At 46.2% G+C, this 18951-nt stretch overlaps 1 long non-coding RNA gene across 1 annotated transcript; it reads left to right on the top strand.

Moving 5' to 3' along the window:
* The first annotated feature begins 11966 nt into the window (after positions 1-11966).
* On the top strand, positions 11967-15373 carry LOC119316482. Its single transcript, XR_005153029.1, has 4 exons — positions 11967-12229; positions 12370-12464; positions 14233-14392; positions 15070-15373. It is a non-coding gene; the product is annotated as an uncharacterized LOC119316482 (long non-coding RNA).
* Positions 15374-18951: the final 3578 nt, after the last annotated feature.

Raw genomic sequence — 18951 nt, 5'->3', positions numbered from 1 at the left:
ATTTCACCTCGTTGCTATTGCGACCTTTTGGTGAACTGCACAAATCACTTTTTTGTTAAGAGTGTTTTGTGCAGTTGTACTAAAATGTCACATGGGCAACGTCTCTACATTTCAGTGCGACTGCACAAAGGGAGATTGGTTTTGCTCTATCCTCCTCATCCAACTCCGAGCCTAATCTTCTCCAACTAGTTAGTCTTAAGAGAGACTGCAAAGGTGACCGACTTCTATTTGTGTGTTTATTGTTTCATCAGCAGTCCTCTATTATCGTAATCACACTTAATATCTTTGGAACAGGGACACTCAGCTCTATTTTAGTGGAACTGCACAAAATGATCGGAATGTTGCATGCTCCAGACAGCTACTTTTTTCCCAACATTCCTTGTTGATTTAGACAGAGTTGGGGGGACGTTGCTGCCAATGAAAGCATGGATCAATTTTAATTTAACACCTTCTCACAACTCTTTCTTCAGTTGTGATGTAATTATTAGATCTGATCTGCTAATAATTGACATGCATTAGCAAGGAAGTTAGTTTTTTATTGTTTCCAAAAGAGCATCGATGGCAAGACACGCGAAACAAAAGCTGAAAGCTCACACCATTGTACAATTTCATGTCGCTGGAAAATTATTTGTATAGTACATTAATTATGTAAACAAATGATGGAAGCTTGATAGCATTGCCAGAAGCCTCTTCATCATCCGGGTCCATGTGCCATGCACAAAATTATACTCCTTCCTTCCTAAATATTTGTCCTTTTACAAATTTCAAACGGGCATATTTTAGAGTGTAGATTCACTCATTTTGCTTCATATGTGTGCTCCCTCCGTTCCTAAATATTCTATTCAACTTTCTAGAGATTTCAACAAGTGACTATAGGCGGAGCAAAAAGAGTGAATCTACACTCTAAAATATGTCTATATACATCTGTATGTGCTAGTCCATTTGAAATCTCTAAAAAGACAAATATTTGAGTAGTCACTCGTTGAAATCTCTAGAAAGACAAATACTCCGGAGTATATTTAAGAACCGAGGGGGTAGTGCACGACCGCATGGGAGACTCAGCCCGGTCGTTGCACCGCATTAATAGTGAGTAATGAGCAATCAAATCATAAGCCCCACCTTTCCCACTATAAGTTGCTCTGAAGAAGCAACCATCAATACGCTCTTCTTTGAATCCACTCATACTACTCCACCTGTCATTGTTTATACAGCGTGCTTCAGAAAAAAGAAAAAAAATCTGTGGGACCAAGGCGACTAGCGATCGGCCTGAAAAATAGCATTGGTAGTTATAGCACGGCATCTATTACTAGAGGGAATAATGCGTACACACATGCATGCAGTGCTTCCACCCCGGGTACACACATGCATGCACTTACTCCACTCCGTAGTAGTACAGTACATGGAGAGAAAATTGTGGACTTGATTGCGGATACCACGCCCTAATTAATTGAGCATTAAACCAAATGCGTCCAAAGTCTCTCTGGTGGTGGAAATGCATTGAGAGAAATGCATCATAATGAAGCGCGCCCTGTAAACTGTGACGGAGGAAGGAGTAGTATGAAGGTGCAAAACCAAGTATGCATATGGCCAGTCGGTCAACGCACCTCCTCTTGGCATATCACTGACATGTGGGACAGGAGTGTGAGCAAACCGATCTCAATTGATGGCAAAGAGCCAACCCGCCATTCCTTGAGAGGGACGAGGAGCGAGAACACACAGACGGGCTCGCACGGAGGCCAAGATATATTCGAGCATGGTTGGTTGATCGATATCATTCATTACATGTTGGGCTGCCGTTTTCCACCCTTCTCCGGAATAAACGTGTACTTTATCAGAGATAAAAAAAATAAGAGTACAAACGCTCCACCATGCGGTTCTAGTAGTAGTAGTACTCGTACTTCTGCGCTTGGCTCTTCGCCTCTTCATGAAGTCGGACAATGATGGTACTCCGCATGTTGGTTACTACAGTGTATGCCTCTGACAATCTGACACCGAATGGACTGATGGATGTCCACCAAGGGTAGGTTGCATTAGTCAAAAGGCATAAGCGAGCTTCACCTTGTCCTGCAAGCTTCTCCTCGTTCTGCGAGTTGACGGGACACACCAAAAAGTAGTGCTAGTCCATACTCCCTCCTTTCCGGTTAATATGGCTTAATCTTTTTTGCGGGTAAATGAGAGAGCTTTATTCATATATAAGAATTCTTAGGACGACCAGCCAAGACACTGGTCACTAGGAAGCGAGGTACCCCGCAAAAAAAGAAGTAGGAAGCGAGGTGTTTCATCAAGCCAGCTCTCGGCCACATACAAAGTGCAGCAAGCATGGTTCGCACAAAGATGCGCCGCAAGGTTTGCTGACCTGTTTACATGCTGAATAACAAAAAAAGAGGAAATATTATCGAGCGCTACTATTTGTAACAGGATATGAGCCAGAATTAAGCGAGAATTGTGGCGACTGTTCCATGCAATCAACTTCCAGTATCACATGCGAGAACCCTCGAAGAGAACCAAATGTGTTGAAGATTGCTTTATCACATTTTAAAATTATAATAAGAGTGCAGACGCTCCTCCATCCAGTTCCTAGTACTAGTATAGTACATACCTTTATAGACTATAGTAGTAGTACTAGAAACTTTGCGCTTGGTTGTTTGCTTATTTGGGAAGTCAAACAATAATAGCACTAGTAGTATAGTGTATACTTCTGGCAATCTGACACTGAATTAAATGTTGCACGTCCACTGCCTGAGCGAGGGAGAGCTTGCATTAGTCAAAAGTTTCTCCTTGTCTTGCGAGCCACCGCGCGTAAGCTTCTCCCGTTGTCGGTGTCAAAACCGGCGGATCTCGGGTAGGGGGTCCTGAACTGTGCGTCTAGGCCGGGTGGTAACAGGAAGCAGGGGACACGATGTTTTACCCAGGTTCGGGCCCTCTTGATGGAGGTAAAACCCTACGTCCTGCTTGATTGATATTGATGATATGGGTAATACAAGAGTAGATCTACCACGAGATCAGAGAGGCTAAACCCTAGAAGCTAGCCTATGGTATGATTGTATGTTATGGTTGTTGTCCTACGGACTAAAACCCTTCGGTTTATATAGACATCGAAGAGGGTTAGGGCTACACAAGGTCGGTTACAAAGGAGGAGATATCCATATTCGTATTGCCTAGCTTGCCTTCCACGCCAAGTAGAGTCCCATCCGGACACGAGATGAAGTCTTCAATCTTGTATCTTCATAGTCTAACGGTCCGTCCAATGGAGATAGTCCGGTTGTCCGGAGACCCCCCAATCCAGGACTCCCTCAATAGCCCCTGAACCAGGCTTCAATGACGATGAGTCCGGCGCGTAGTATTGTCTTTGGCATTGCAAGGCGGGTTCCTTCTCCGAATACATCACAGAAGAATTTGAATACGAGGATAGTGTCCGACCCTGCAAAATAAGTTCCACATTCCACCGTAGAGAGAATAATATTTTCGCAGATCTAATTTGCTGGCTTGTTTTGGCAGCATGACGTTATGTCATGGCCCGGTGATTATTCGAACCGTTTCTTTTAACCAGCCCCGCACATAATGCGAGGCAGTTTTTCGACACATCTTGTCAAAGCAGAGATCATGTCCCCTTATTACGGGATTCTCATCAATACAGGCGTGGGTAACCCAACCGCACCATCAATTGCGGCGCTTGGGGGATAAGCGAGTTTTACCAGGCAAGTGGGGACGCCTAGCTTCGTCTGCCCATATAAAGGGATAAGGATTCACCTTTCTATCCACGCCTTCTTCCTCCCTTACCCATCCATTTTCGCACTTTCGAGCTCTAGCGCCCAAGTCCGCACTTCCCACCTCGACCTTCTCCAATCATGTCCAGAGCGGGAGGCAAGTGGATGGTCTCCTCCGTCATGGAGGGAGACATCAAGAAACTGAGGAGAGCCAGATACCTGCCCGACGACATCACGCACCGGCTCCCAGATGAGGGGTAGCTCATCCCCACCCCTAGGCCCCATGAGAGGGTAGTATTCCTCACTCATTTCCTATGCGGACTAGGATTCCCTCTCCATCCCTTCGTCCGGGGGCTCATGTTTTATTACGGCCTGGATTTCCACGATCTGACCCCGACCTTCATCCTCAACATCTCGGCGTTTATCATCGTGTGCGAGGCCTTCCTCTGCATCAAGCCCCACTTCGTCTTATGGCTGAAGACCTTCAATGTCAAGCCGAAGGTGGTGGGCAGCCGCCAGGCGGAGTGCGGAGGCGCCATGGTGGGCAAGATGCCCAACATAACATGGCTCGAGGGCTCATTTGTGGAAACCATAAAGGGGTGGCAATCAGGGTGGTTCTATATCACCGAGCCGCGCGACCCTGCATGGGCAGCGGCCCCCGAGTTCCGATCTGGCATCCCCACATGGCTCACCTCCTGGAAAGAGAAGGGCCTGTCCTGGGGTAGTTCGAAAGAGCTGACCGGACTCCAAACATGTATTCAAAACATGGTGGACAAGAAGCTCAAGCTTGTCAACATAGTCCAAGTTATGCTCATCCGCCGGATACTCCCGTGCCAACAACGGGAGTTCAACTAGTGGGAGTTCAATCCGGCGCAGCACCGAACTCTGAACAGGCTCTTCGACATGACTCATGAAGACGCCTGGAGGGTGTTGTTCAAAAGTGCTGAGGTCCCTCCCCCTATTACTGAGGATCGCGGATTCAGCGCGAAGCGCCAAGCCAATGCAGTAAGTTGCTTTACCTTTCACAAGATACTCATTTTTTATATAGATTGACTCTATGCGAGATCTAAACTCCCGTACCTTTGACAGAACTGGCAGAAGATGGCCGGACAGATCGACTGTCCGGCTCCTTTGCCCGAAGGCCCCGCAGACGCTCTTCTGGCAAAGATGCTGACTCTAGCCCCTTATAAGGTGCCGGAGAAGACCAAGAAGGCCAAGGGAACCCGAAAGAGTTCCCGGCACCAGGCGTTGTTGGACTCACCGTCCGATGACTCTGCGGCGCACTCTTCCCCCGAAGACGAGGAAGAAGAAGAAGAAGAAGATGCTCCCCCACCGACTGGGGAAGACAAGAAAAGGAAGGCCGCCCCAACTGGGGAGGCTGGAGGGTCCAAGAAGGGAAGGACTCTCCTTCCAGACAGTTCCACCGCCGCCGACGAAGGCGAATGCGAGTGGTTGCCCAGGGTCAAGCCCCCGGGGAGATCGTAAGTATTCAGATACCAGAGTAACTCCTAGGATTCCTTTGTCGCACTGCTTTCCCTAACGCCGAACAATTATGTAGGCCTCCATGAGCCAGTATCGATGTATCATCGAACGGCTCCTTGGGCTTGTCGGACATGGATAGCGATCCAGTCCCGACCGCCACCTCCCCTCATCCTGCCGACGATGCCGAGGTGTTGTCTCAAGAGGCACCAGATCGAGGGGAGACAGTCCTAGAGGCGCCTCAAGGCGACCTTCCGGACTCGGGGAGCCACGGGGACGGGGGCCCCGAGAGCTCCGAGTTCGGCCCTCAGCCGAACACCGTGTCGGACCCTCCAACGGTTCCGGGCTCGGGCAGGCGGCCTCCTTCTAAGAGGGGCAAGACGCCTGTGCCGGTGACCTCTGTCCATCCAGAGGCACCGGACAATCTGCTGGAAGCGCTTCGCAACGCTTCCATCGACGAGGAGCACCGCACTATTATGAGTGCGGTGATCCAGAAGGTTCAGTCTGCCAAGAGCGGATTGACTGAAGCATGTGCCAGCCTTCTAACAGGCTTTGAGGTAAGTGTTTTAAAATGTAGTAGAAATATTACCGCATAGACAGTAGCCCCTGATGCTTTGTTCGGTGTTCACAAAGAAAAGCCGAACAGAGGATCAAATAATATCGCATGAGTCTAATATAAGTATGTCAATATGCATATGCAGGCTTCGCTGCTGGCGTCTGCCGCACTAACTACGGAGGTCGCCATACTGAAGCAGGACCTCGAGGGGTCCAAGAAAGAGCTCGGCCTTGCCAAGAGGCAGCTCGAGGAGAACAAGGGTAAGTAATACCCCGTCTATAGATATGTATATAGAAAAAAGGACGCGATTGCAAAATGACAGGATCATTGTATGTTTGCCAGGGGCCACGACCAAGGTGGCGACCCTGAAGCAAGCGCTCACCAAGGCCGAAGATACAAAGGCCAAGGAGCACACCGAGCGAGACAAGCACAAGGCTCGGGTGGGCGAGGTGCAGTAAGAGCTCCAGGCTCTTGTGGCGAAGCACGAGGCGTTGGAGCTTGACTCCAAGATGCTGGAGTCTGAGCTTGCCGCGGCCCTCGAGAGTGTAAAAAGTGCCAAGGCCGAAGCCTAAAAGGCCCTCCAAGAGATCGACGCGATGAATAAGATAGCGGCGGGTAAGGCTTTCTATATGCAAAGCAAGCATGTAAAAGTAAATTGCCGATTACTTACCCGGATCCGGAGCTCTTCAGGAGCATTCATAGATTTGCCCTGCAGTGTGTCCGATGCCGCACAATTTTACCAGGCCGAAGACGGAAGCTCGACGGAGAAGCTGTTCTGGTCTCAGTATGCTGAGGACGAACATCCGGTGCCAATGAGCGACCAGCTGAAGCAGATGGTCGAGCTACATAAGGAGGCCGATCAGGCCATGAAGAGCTTTATAGTCCGGTTGTGGCCTGGCGACGCCCTTCCAAACAGCTTCTTCGGCCTGGTGAGGCGGCTCGTGGATGCCTGCCCGCGGCTGGAGGTCGTCAAGCAATCTGTCTGCATTGAAGGTGCACGTCGGGCTTTCGCCCGTGTGAAATTGCAGTGGGTCAAGCTAGACGCCGTGAAGCTGATCAAGGAGGGGCCGCCAGAGGGCAAGGAGCACCGCCACCCCGAGATGTACTACGAGGGTGTTCTGCCAGGCGCCCGTCTCATCACGGACGAGTGTTTGAAAGATGTAATATTTGAATGAGACTTGCTCGTTTGATCCTGTATGTATGAAAACTTGTTTCATATGCGCTATGCAACGCTTGTTGGAATTTAAAATATTACCTTCTGTTTGGCTGTTTATCCAATCTTAGAGATGGCTAGTCCTCGGCTTCTGCCCCCATGCCACGAGTGCTGGGGTGTTCGAGATAAACCTGAGCACTCTTGTTCCCATGTTTGGGTCCTTCGAGGGAGGTTCTCAGCACAACGAACAAGGCAACCGGACTAATAATGCTTTATCACTCTCACTTAGCCATAGAATTCTACAATTTTAAATTTCGGCGGAGCCCCTGGTATTCGGAAGGCCGAATTCAGGGCGCGATACACGCCTGTAAGCCGGATAGGGCCGGCCCCTCGCCCTAAGTGGCATAAGTCTTTAGGGACTCGAAAAACCTCGCCGAACAGCGACCAATCTCTCGCCTTATCATGACAGTCAGTTTTAGCTTTCTCTACTGATCTGCTCAGCCCGGCAGAACCGGGCACAATCGCAGTAGTTCTCCTAGCGCTACCTTAGCCGATAGAGCGGAACGTAAGGTACCAAAACATAGGAGCCAGGCAAACCCAACATTTGACCAAAGACATGATTCGGAGCTGATGCATATAATGCTATAAGTTCGGGGTGCCGCACTTGTGAAAGTGTTCGGACTTTTCACACCGCATTGTGGGGTACGTAAGCCCCTGGTGTATTCGCCGTACCAGAGTGTACGGTTGCAAGGCGTCATTAATGAACACATAGACATATATATATATAACAAGAATGCAATAATAGTCGTAATGTCATGCATTGTTTATTGAAAAATTGCGTTAAAGCAGAGTGATACAGATAGTGCGATAAGCAAAGAGTAGGACTATGTCCCTTCCAAGGGCAAGCTGAGGAATGATATGAAATTGAATATTTCGCTCGTTACTGTAATCAACCTGGGAATTCCGTGGTATAACGTAGATGTCTGCCTCCTTGGTTGCTGCATCATGTGTTCGGCAATAGTGCTGCCAGATAGTGTTTCCAGAGATTAAGGTCCTGAAAGAAAAAGAAAAATAACCAAACGGGAAGCCCCTAGTGCGGTTTAGGCCGCGTTTTGGCGCGTGCCGCAGTTGTGCCCCCTCCCCACCTGTGCCCATGGTATTTTTAATGCGTAATTATGTACGCACGACACGAATATCGCCGTTGGGCTGGGATTGGGGTGGCCGCCGTATTGCTACGCGAGCTCAGATCGCTCCAGACGGTCTATTTGCCGATTGCCCCAAGCGCACTTGAAGGTGTCCAGGCTTTGAAGCGCCAAACTGGTGGATTGCCTTGAGAGGCTGCTTTGCGCTTGTGCTGCGAGGGCCGCGGTGTGCTCCTCTGTTCGGAGAGAGCGCTTTGTGTTTCCGTTGACTGTAATAACTCCGCGAGGTCCTGGCATCTTGAGCTTTAGGTATGCATAATGCGGTACCGCATTGAATCTAGCGAATGTGGTTCGCCCGAGTAGTGCGTGATAACCACTGCGGAACGGGACTATATCAAAGATTAACTCTTCGCTTCGGAAATTATCCGGGGATCCGAAGACCACTTCCAGTGTAATTGAGCCTGTGCAATGGGCCTCTACACCTAGAATGACACCCTTAAAGGTCGTTTTCGTGGGTTTGATCCTTGAGGGGTCTATACCCATTTTGCGCGTTGTGTCCTGATAAAGCAGGTTCAGACTGTTGTCGCCGTCCATAAGGAGTCGGGTGAGGTGAAATCCGTCGATGATTAGGTCTAGGACCAGTGCGGCGAATCCGCCATGACGGATACTAGTGGGGTGGTCCCTACGATCGAAGGTGATCGGACAGGAGGACCAAGGGTTGAACTTTGGGGCAACTGGCTCCAACGCATATACGTCCCTGAGCGCACGCTTCCGCTCCCTCTTGGGGATGTGGGTTCCGGCCCTCTTGATGGAGGTAAAACCCTACGTCCTGCTTGATTAATATTGATGATATGGGTAGTACAAGAGTAGATCTACCACGAGATCAGAGAGGCTAAACCCTAGAAGCTAGCCTATGGCATGATTGTGTGTTATGGTTGTTGTCCTACGGACTAAAACCCTTCGGTTTATATAGACACCGGAGAGGGTTAGGGTTACACAAGGTCGGTTATAAAGGAGGAGATATCCATATCTGTATTGCCTAGCTTGCCTTCCACGCCAAGCAAAGTCCCATCCGGACACGAGACGAAGTCTTCAATCTTGTATCTTCATAGTCTAACAGTCCGGCCAATGGAGATAGTCCGGCTGTCCGGAGACCCCCCCAATCCAGGACTCCCTCACCCGTCCTGCAACCTTCTCCTCGTTCGGCAAGTTGACGGGACACAGCAAAGTAATGCTAGTCCATACTGCGTCCTCTCCGGTTAATATGGCTTAATTTCAAATGAGATAAATACACTGTCTTTCACTGTATATTTGTAAAAATACGGTGTGGACTTCATAATACACTCATTGCGCTCAATATATATATATATATATTCCGGTGTTTATACGGTCACTAGCTCACCCTGACTAAGTATGTGTGTGCATACACATGTAGTTTGAGAACTTGAGCGTGACCGTGTGTGTTCCGTCGTGTGCTCGGACATGCATGCATTAGGGCATCGCGTGCGTTTTTGCGTCCATGTGTACGTGTGACTATTGCATACACGTAGGGGGAGTACGTGTAGGGGCCACTAAGGAGCAGTCAAATCACACAGTAAGTTAGTCGGAAGAAGCAACCATCATTTCACTCTTGAATGACACGTACGCAATATAAAATGGTTGATATGGAGAGAAAAATAAAACCACTATATATACACTAGCAGGAGCCTAAGGTACAAGCCTGCTTGCTTAGGTTGCTCTCTTCACTAGCATAGAACGACGGGCCTGATCCCGCAGCCGGGGGAAGGGAACAATGTTCTGCGTAGACGCGGTCGACATCGGCGAGGGAGAAAACCCACAGTCGGTGCGTCCCAATCGGGGGTCACCGCGGTATGGGCCGATGCCGCGTCCCAACCGCCCTTCTAGCTACAGCCCAATGTCCCAGGTAGTCCATCTTCCTTTTGGAGCTGGCTTGCTCCACTGCCGTAGCTCCATCTCCATGTCGATATTTCTCTACTTCTACCGGCTTCTACTTGTGATGAGTTTATGTCTCATGAACTAGTGCCAGTACTATTATTCTAATCACACTTCTTCAATATCTTTGCCATCAGGGATGCTCAGGTCGATTTTAGTGGAACTGCACAAAAGTATGTATGATCCGAGGGTGCCAGCCGTCTTTCCTTTGACAGGTTCTACCTAGCCATGCAATTAAATCATGTTTAGGGTTTAGGGTTTAAGTCATAGTGACCCCATCAGTAGTTTTTCTTTCGTACATGCTCTCACAACTTTTTTCTTTAGTTGTGAAGTAAATATTGGCTATGATCTGTGAATCATTGAGATGCATCAGCATGCGTGATAGTTTTCCTTTGTATTTGATGGAATGTTGTAACGGGGCAACCTTGGAATAGGAATGAAAATGGAGTGGAAAGTTTACGTTTTTCCAAAGAAAAAATGGAAACGGAGAGAAACCAATGTTTCGTTTCGTTGGATCGCGCCATCGAGCAAACCCAACGTTTAAATCACGTCTATCGTGTTCGTGTCGCACCCTCCTCCACGGCTCGACCCCACACGGTCGCTCGGCATGCCACTCACTGCAAACCGAGTATACGATAACTTTCCCGCCTGCTTGTCGATGGATCGCGCCATGGAGTACTAGCACTACTGGAAGAGATTGACGAGTTGGGGGAGGATAGCTATCTGTAGCACAGACTCCCAAGAACTTTTTACATGCATGTTGTAGCCGACTATTGCGACCTTTGAACGCGGAGCAGCCGCGTGCACCCAGAAGCGGCGCGGGCGACGCTCTCTCGGCCGGCGCACTGCTTCAATGCCGGCGCCAGTGAGAGGTCGCGTCCGCTCTGGCCGGGCATGAATGCGGCACTGACCATTTCGGGAGGGAAGCACGCGCGGGTGATGAAGAGGGTTCGGGTTGGTCAGGACTGGCCATGGAAGCGGTCCGGACGTGCGCAAACAAGAGATGTTATACGTTAATATTGCTGCATATATAATTAACAACATAAATAATGTGCCAGTTGGACAAATATGATTGGAGATGGAGATGGAAATGGAATTTTACGTAAACTATAGTAGTATGTAAGCAGGTGCAGTGAAGGCACCGGAGCTCAGTCCGTACTACAGTAGTATATATATATATAAGCAGGAGCCTCAGCGCTTGTTCGCTAGGGTTTGCACTCTCCACACGCTCGCCGCACTACATATATGTTACACGCTGGAGGCTCAGCGTTCATTTGCTAGGGTTTGCTATATTCACAGTCTCTCACCCTCTCTTCACCAGATCTAAACAAGACTGCGTTGGCCTCTTGTCTCTCCCTCCCCCCTCACAGCTGGTGAAGGAGGCGTCTGTATCCCGTCGCACTGGGAAGGGGAGGAGGTGCAGCGTTCACTCTATCGCCTTCGGCGAGGGAGGCAATCCATTGCCGGCTGCGCTATTCTCTTTCACCCAGCGCCTGTGCGGGAGGGCCACTGACCCCTTCTTCCTCGCTGCTATACGTAGTGTGGGCAGATCCGGCCTCCCGTCGCACGCCTTGCCACATCCTGATGACCCTACACTACAAGAAATCTGTTAATCCATGATGGATTTCTGGTGACGTTCTTGAAAACCATCACAGATACAACCGCGGTCCCTGCGGGTCGTCACAGAAATCGTCACGAATCAATAAGATGCGAATGGCCACTGAAATGATGCCCCATTATGATGGACAATGAAAGACTGTCATGGAAACTGTCATGGACAGACCATATGAACCTAAGCTGGACCGTCACCGATGGCTCATACTGATGTGGCATGTATCCGGTGTGATGCGTATGCTGAATCCTGATTGGTCAATCCTCCCTTCTCGCGGATCGCGCATCACAACCGTCCACTCCCTCAGATCGCACAGTAGTCACATGGCCCAACCGTCATTGACCGCCTCCGCCACCGCTGCTCCCCGTATTCTTCTCCATCCCCCAATTCAATCTTATCCATCTTCCTCTCCCTCGTTCGCCGCCACCACCGGCAACCTTGGTGCCCCTCTCCCTAACCGCCACCGCCCCCACCCTCTCCCCCATCCCCCGCTCTCACCTTCTGTCCTTAAACTAGGCGTCCCCCAGAACGAGAAGGTTGAGGCGCTTCCTGATTTGCGGCGGCTGCTTCCGAATCCGCCGAGCAGCGCCAGAGGTCGGCTCCTTCTCCGCGTTGTTCTGCGCCAAGGTTGGCCTCCCCTTCCTTTTCCGCGTGGTCCATGGCGCTAACCCCAGACGGGACCGCCTCTCGGTTCCCAATCCCACCCCTAAATCGATGGATGGATCTCCATGGCTGATGTATTTTCCTACTGCTTTGGTTGGTCGCAGGTGAGGCACTCAATACCGTGGCCGGATGGAGGTTGGGCGATTTCCTTCCCTGACCTCGCTGCCTAGCCACTCCACCGCGAGCTTCTCGCCCCCAGGTTGTTCTTCCCCTGCTCACTCCCTCCCTCTTCCTCTCCATGGATTGGTTGCTACTGCATGCTTCTGCTCAAGTACCAGTCATCTCTTGCGTTGGTGCTTCTGCTGTGTGGATTTGTTGATATTGTTGATATTGCTTAGCTAGTGTGGATGACTAGATGTGGGTGCGTGAATGTGCTAACATATTAGAATATTATCAAATAAAAATAACAATTAGTGCTTAAGTAATAATTTATGGGTTGAGTTCTGCGCATAGTTAAATGTAGCAGCAGCATACAGTTTTCACAGTGCGGTGCACACTGCCGAGCATGCATTTTTGTATGTAGAAATCTCAAATCTTTGTAACACAACACTTGCTGGCATTGGGTAAATGACTTGCCTTCCATTAACTATTGTCTTTCATTTTTATAAAAAGAAAAAGGTTTATCTCTTGTGTGCAAATGTACTCTGTGAGTTAATAATACATCCACGTGTATGTGTAGTTCATTGGGCCTGTAGCTCACTAGTTTGTGTTTCCCCTGTAATGTTTACCTCTGCTATCATGATGAATTTGGCTTTGTAGTCCGGTCCTTGACATATAGTTCTTGTTTGAAGAATTAGTATTTTCAAATTTTAGTGTCCACGTAACATCAGTACCTTGGAATATACTGCCTGTTGGAAGGATTAACATTTTATATCCTGAACATTTATTATTGCAGCTGCTCTTTAGCTACATAGCTACATAATAACAAATCTGACTTGAACTTTATATGTTTATATTACATGGCAATTTGATTGTGTAGCCTATGTACAGAGAAGCTAAGGTGTAGATAAGTTCAGAAAGATGTCTCATTTGGCTAGAGTGTGATGAAGTAGTGTGGAATTGCTCTGTACCTTTTATACATTTGTGCGTGGAATCTGTTATTAATCTGTACAACATCAGCACTAATAATTTAATGGTATCGATTCAGTATCTTAACTACTGGGCCACCAGTCGGCCATGAATCTTTCTCTGTACAACATCAATAGTGAAACTTTTATATTATCGATTCAGTATCTCTACAACATCAGTACTGCCGAGCATGTATATTTTTCTGTAGAAATGACTTCTTCCATTAACTACAGTCCTGCATTTTTCTAGAAAAATAGTCTGATCTCTTGCATGCAAATGTTCTCTGCGATACTAATACATCCATGTGTATGGGTACTACTGGGGCCTGTAGCTCACTAGTTTGTGGTTCCCTGCAATTATTTACCTCTGCTATCATGCTGGTTTCAGCTTTGTAGTAAGTTCGTCAACATGCTTCTCATTCAAAGAATTAGCACTTTAAAATTTTAGTTCGCCTACATGACATCAGTACCTTGGAATATAGTTCCTGTTGGAACGATTAACGTTTTGTATTCTGCACATTTGTTATTGCAGCTGCTCTTTAGCTATATAACATCAAATCTGGACTTGAACTATAAATATTTAGATTATATGACAAGTTAATTGTGCTACTTTTTATTTGCCGGTGTTAGTTACTATGAAGTAGCTGACTGGAGCCAACGATGGATGCTTAGCCTCTAGTTATAAGGATTACCTGCTGCTGCTTTTGCTACCTCTTATGTTCCCTGAATGAATGGTCCTGCTGCTTTCTCACATGCGGTTTCTGTTTCTCTTTTTCTTGGATAGTGTTCTTCTCTCTTAGAATCATAGTCTGGTCAGGCTGCTTGTGCTGTCAAATTTGAACAATTTATTAGGGTTGATTTCTATGCCACTAATGCCTACTACCTTCTCCACGCATCCAGCGGCGTACAAGACGTCCTCCTCCTCGATGCAGCCATTCCCAACGAGTTCTCTTTGCCGGAAGAGGTGCACAAGCAAGTCCAGCACCCCCTTCGCCCCTGCATCCTGTCCTACATCGCCTGGACGAGCTCACTGATGGTTGCGTCCTTACCTCCTAGCGTGGTGAGCCTCTCCCCACTTTACCCCAAATCTAGATGATACTTGCAATCTGAATACATATCATGTTTCGGTTCAGTTTAGAGGCAGATTCAGTTGTTGGGATGAATATGTGAGCTTGATTAGTTGCTGATGGTTTAGGGCAAGCTAATGCGGATCCACACAATATGATATAGCTATTTTTTCTAACATGCACCGTTCTTCATGTTGCTTTCCTATTGATCTTTTGGGAGTTAATTTGGAAGTTCCAGCATGTTAGATATAAATTCAGCTGCAACAGTGTATCTTGCTGGAATGGACTTGTCTTACAGATGCGTGTATGTAATACGTACTTGAGAGAAAACCTAAAAAACTGTACTTTTATCATCAGCATCTTAGAACTTTAAGTGTATATTTTGTTTATATTGCTATATGCTATTATTGTTACTTGGATTTTTATTTCCTGTCAAGTAACTATATTTTTGCTTGAACAGATGTGGACTTTAATTATGCTCCTGTTGTTTTCTAGTCAAATAAGCACAGTGGAGTTTACTACGAATGATTTTGTTTCACTACTTTGCATCATGGCATAGAAAAAATATAGAACTTGATAACTTGTAGTAAGCTACTTCTAGTTTTTACTTCTATTTTATCCTACTGACTATAATATTTTATAGTGTGACATATTTTTCATCATGTGGCAGATATTGGTTTATGGGATCATTTTCAACAACAAAGATATGACGAGCAGATCCACGGCCAGGAATGCGGGGTCGCTTGGTTGTACGACGAGCATTGTGCGTTGCCTGATGGGTGTGGTGCTGGCTGTAGAGTAGCATAGTGTTCTCCGAGGCATGCCTGTGGAATTAATCTTTTTTGGGTTCTTTTTTTGCTCCTGTACAGGTGTATCTGGGGTGTGTTTATGTAATTTTTTGTTTTTAAGGACCTGAGCATATATTTTCTTTTAAATTATTATTGGCTTAAAATTTCCATGGACCAAGAGAAATCTGTGATGGGCTAATGTCGTGGACTGAGAAATTAGTCTGAGAAATTAGTGGGCCTTTCTTGAAATTAATGGACCTAAATTCAAATTGGCTTGATTACCATATGGGCCACCACTCTTGGAGAGTTGAAATTTAGTGGGCGAAAATTTTAGATGGGCTGATTACAACATGGGCTGCCACGTCAGATCCATGTCAGATGATGACGTGGTAGACAAGCTAACGCCGTTATGAGCATGGCAGTTAACAGCCATCGATGACGGTTGAAAAACCGTCATGGTCCGTGACGGTTTTCGATGGTCCGTCATGGAGCATGCTGTGGTTAAATTATGACGCGATATACATGACAGAATTCAAATCTATCATGCATGCCCCTCGATGACGGACTTGCGCAAGTCCATGACAGACCGAAACCGTCATGTATTAACAGATTTCTTGTAGTGCTAAGGTATAAGTTTTTTTGAAACCGTCGTTGCTCTAGCTGCATGTGGATCTTTTTCGATCTGTAGTTGAATCTAGGTCTTGGTTCAAAGAGGAAAGAAGGGTGCAGTGGGCTGGAGCAAGAATCAAGGACGTGGTTCAATGAGGAAAGGAGGGGCGGAAAGTAGTATAGACTGGCTATCCAGCCACTTTGTAGGTCGAAAAGGGAAAAAGGGGGTAACCCAGTACACACATCTGTAAGGAACCGATCTGTTTGTTGAAAAGGGAAAGAAATTGGGGGGTCGGGTAGTTTGTGCAGGACTAGATTTGCTGCCCTCACATAGGAAGAAGGTTCAAAGAGAACAAATATGGGACCAGCGCATATATGCTGCTTGGCTACATACTCTGCATCACCCATTTATACGTGTGGACGCACATGGTGCTAGCATGTCCCATACAGCTATTTTGCTGTTGTTAATCTAAGAATGTCGCTGGAAAATTGAAGCAATGCCACTGTTAAAAGTAAATTACATTTTTTAATGAATGTTGTTTCAAGAGAATGTCTATGTTAATATGAATCAATGCAGCCGTTTTAGAAATGCTACTGTCCTACTTTGTTTTCCATCCAAGATAAGTTAGATGCTTTTTTCTGTCACCGTTTGTTTCATCCTCCTTTATCGGCAAGTAATTGTTTCCTTTTTTGCCTCTGTTAAAACAGGGGTATCGATTCAACTTGTTGCTATTGCGACATTTTGCTTCGCTACTCGAAACACTTATGTTTTAAGAGTGTTTTGTGCAGTTCAACTTGAATGTCACACCGGTGACTTTGCTTAATTTTGGTGGAACTGCACAAGAGGAGATCGAGATTCGTTTCTAGTCTTCATGGCGAGTTGTTTCAAATCTTGGTCTCAACCACATGATGTGCAGTGTGCTTTGAGATGTTGTGCTACTTGTTTTGGTACTATTTTAAATAAATGTTGAATTGAAGCTATTGTATTGCTGTCTTTTCCCATTAAGTAGTGAACAAAAATGGGACCAACCCAGACATGATACTTGTTGCTTTGTTATAATAAATTCAGCATCACCCCCTTTATAAGCCAGTAATTGATGCCACTCTCAGAATTAACTATTGAATCTTATTTCAAAACTGCAACACTTGTTAGGGATTGGCGGGATTACCATTTTTGTGGCCGCATGTTTCATCCTCCTTTATTAGCCAGTAATTGATTCCTTTTTTGCCTTTGTTTAAACAGGGATATCTATTCAACTTGTTGCTATTGCGACATTTTGCTTTGCTACGTGAAACACTTTGCTTGATTTCAGTGCAACTGCACTAAATGAGATTGGATTTCCTATTCGTGTTGGCAGATTCGTATTTTATCTTGTCCGTCTCATGAAAGGTCAGTACAGGCCTTCATCCACATGATTGTGCAGTGTGCTTTGAGATGTTGTGCTACTTGTATTGGTACTGTTTTAAATAAATGTTGAATTGAAGCTATTGTATTGCTGTCTTTTCCCATTAAGTAGTGAACAAAAATGGGACCAACCCAGACATGATGCTTGTTGCTTTGTTACAACAAACTCTGCATCACCCCCTTTATAAGTAGATGGAAGCACATACTGTTGTTGCGCCCACTCTCCCCTGGAACTATTTATGCTTTTCGTTAATCTAATGCCGCTGGTAAAATTAAGCAATGCCACTCTCAGAATTAATTAACTATTGATTCTTAGTTCAAAACTGCAACACTTGTTAGGAATGGTACTATCCTGCTTTGTAGTTCTTTCTACATGTTTAACCAAGTTATTGTTAAGATAATGTCTCTGTTAAAATGAATCAGTTGGATTGTTTTAGGAATGGTACTTTTCTGCTTTGTTGTTCTTTATACATGTTGAAACAAGGCATTGTTAAGATAATGTCTCAGTCAATATGAATGAATCATACTGATGGAGAATTGCTACTCTCCTGCTTTGTTTCCCATTAAGATAAAGTAGATTAGTAGATGATTTTCTTCTGGAAGTAGAAGTCATCAACTGTTATTTCTTAGTAATTGTTTCCCTTATACCTATTGTTGCTTACAGGGATATCAAAATTGAAGCTAGGTTTTATTCCGACTTTGATTTTAGTTGAACTGCACAAAAGGAGCCAATGTGTAAGGCAAACTGCTGCATTACTGGGTCTAGTTGGTCGTTCCACTTTGCAGAAAGAAGCAGTCACTGTTTGCGCTACATTACAGAAGGAATGACCGAGAAGCTTTACAGAGTATTATTAGACACCGGTGACATGACTAGTCTGCAGAGACCATTGGCAATTTAACAACACATGGAGTGCCCTGGGCAAAAAGTGCCCAAACAAGTACAGAAGCTACGACATGACTCCACGATCATAGGCATTGCATATTTTGAATGGGAAAAGCTTGTCAAAGTTTAATCATTGATGTTAGCAAGAAGACGTTAGTTCAATATATTGGAATTGGAAAACCTTGTCAAAACTTGCTCATTGATGTTAGCAAGAAGACATGCATTTGATATTTTTGAGTGGGACGCCCTTGCTGTGAGCAGCATCGAGTGTTTTTTCCTATTCCTGTGTTCAGTTTAGAAGTAAATAGTTACTCTGCTGAGATATTCCTGTGTTAAGAGTTTGTTCTGAATATTGTCTATGTAATGCCAGGCCTTGTGTTTGATTGCAAAGTTGAGCTTGGAATGTTGTGGCATGCGGCATCACGAGTTGTTCACTGTGCCTCCTGAGAATAATGCTTCGTATTGTTTTGCATGTCGATCTAATGCTAGTGATTTGCTTGTTAAGAAGATCATCCTCTTCTGTTGTTTCCGTGCTTAAGAAGTTCATCATCTGATGTTTCATGCATAGCCTATACGACAAGTCGGGTAGGTTAGACGTGAAACCATATGATCTTCCGACCAACTCATGATATTAGGCCATGATTGGATCATCGTTTTCCAACCAAAACCGCTTGTAAAACTGACGCTTGTAAATTAAAGCAGATGGTCTCAGGCGAAGGCGCTTGGTTGGTTGATTTCGACTAGTAAAATATCAGAAGTACTTCACACATGATAAAAACGTTGAACGACACTCGGACGATTGCTAATCCAGCCGTTAGCTGCTGTTTCAGCCTTGCCCATGGATGGCATGATACGCACGTCATGCAT

Source organism: Triticum dicoccoides, chromosome 6A (genome assembly GCF_002162155.2).
Source record: "Triticum dicoccoides isolate Atlit2015 ecotype Zavitan chromosome 6A, WEW_v2.0, whole genome shotgun sequence".
Lineage (NCBI taxonomy): Eukaryota > Viridiplantae > Streptophyta > Magnoliopsida > Poales > Poaceae > Triticum > Triticum dicoccoides.
Note: the sequence above shows the minus strand (reverse complement) of the source record. Positions and strands in the feature narration are given on the sequence as shown.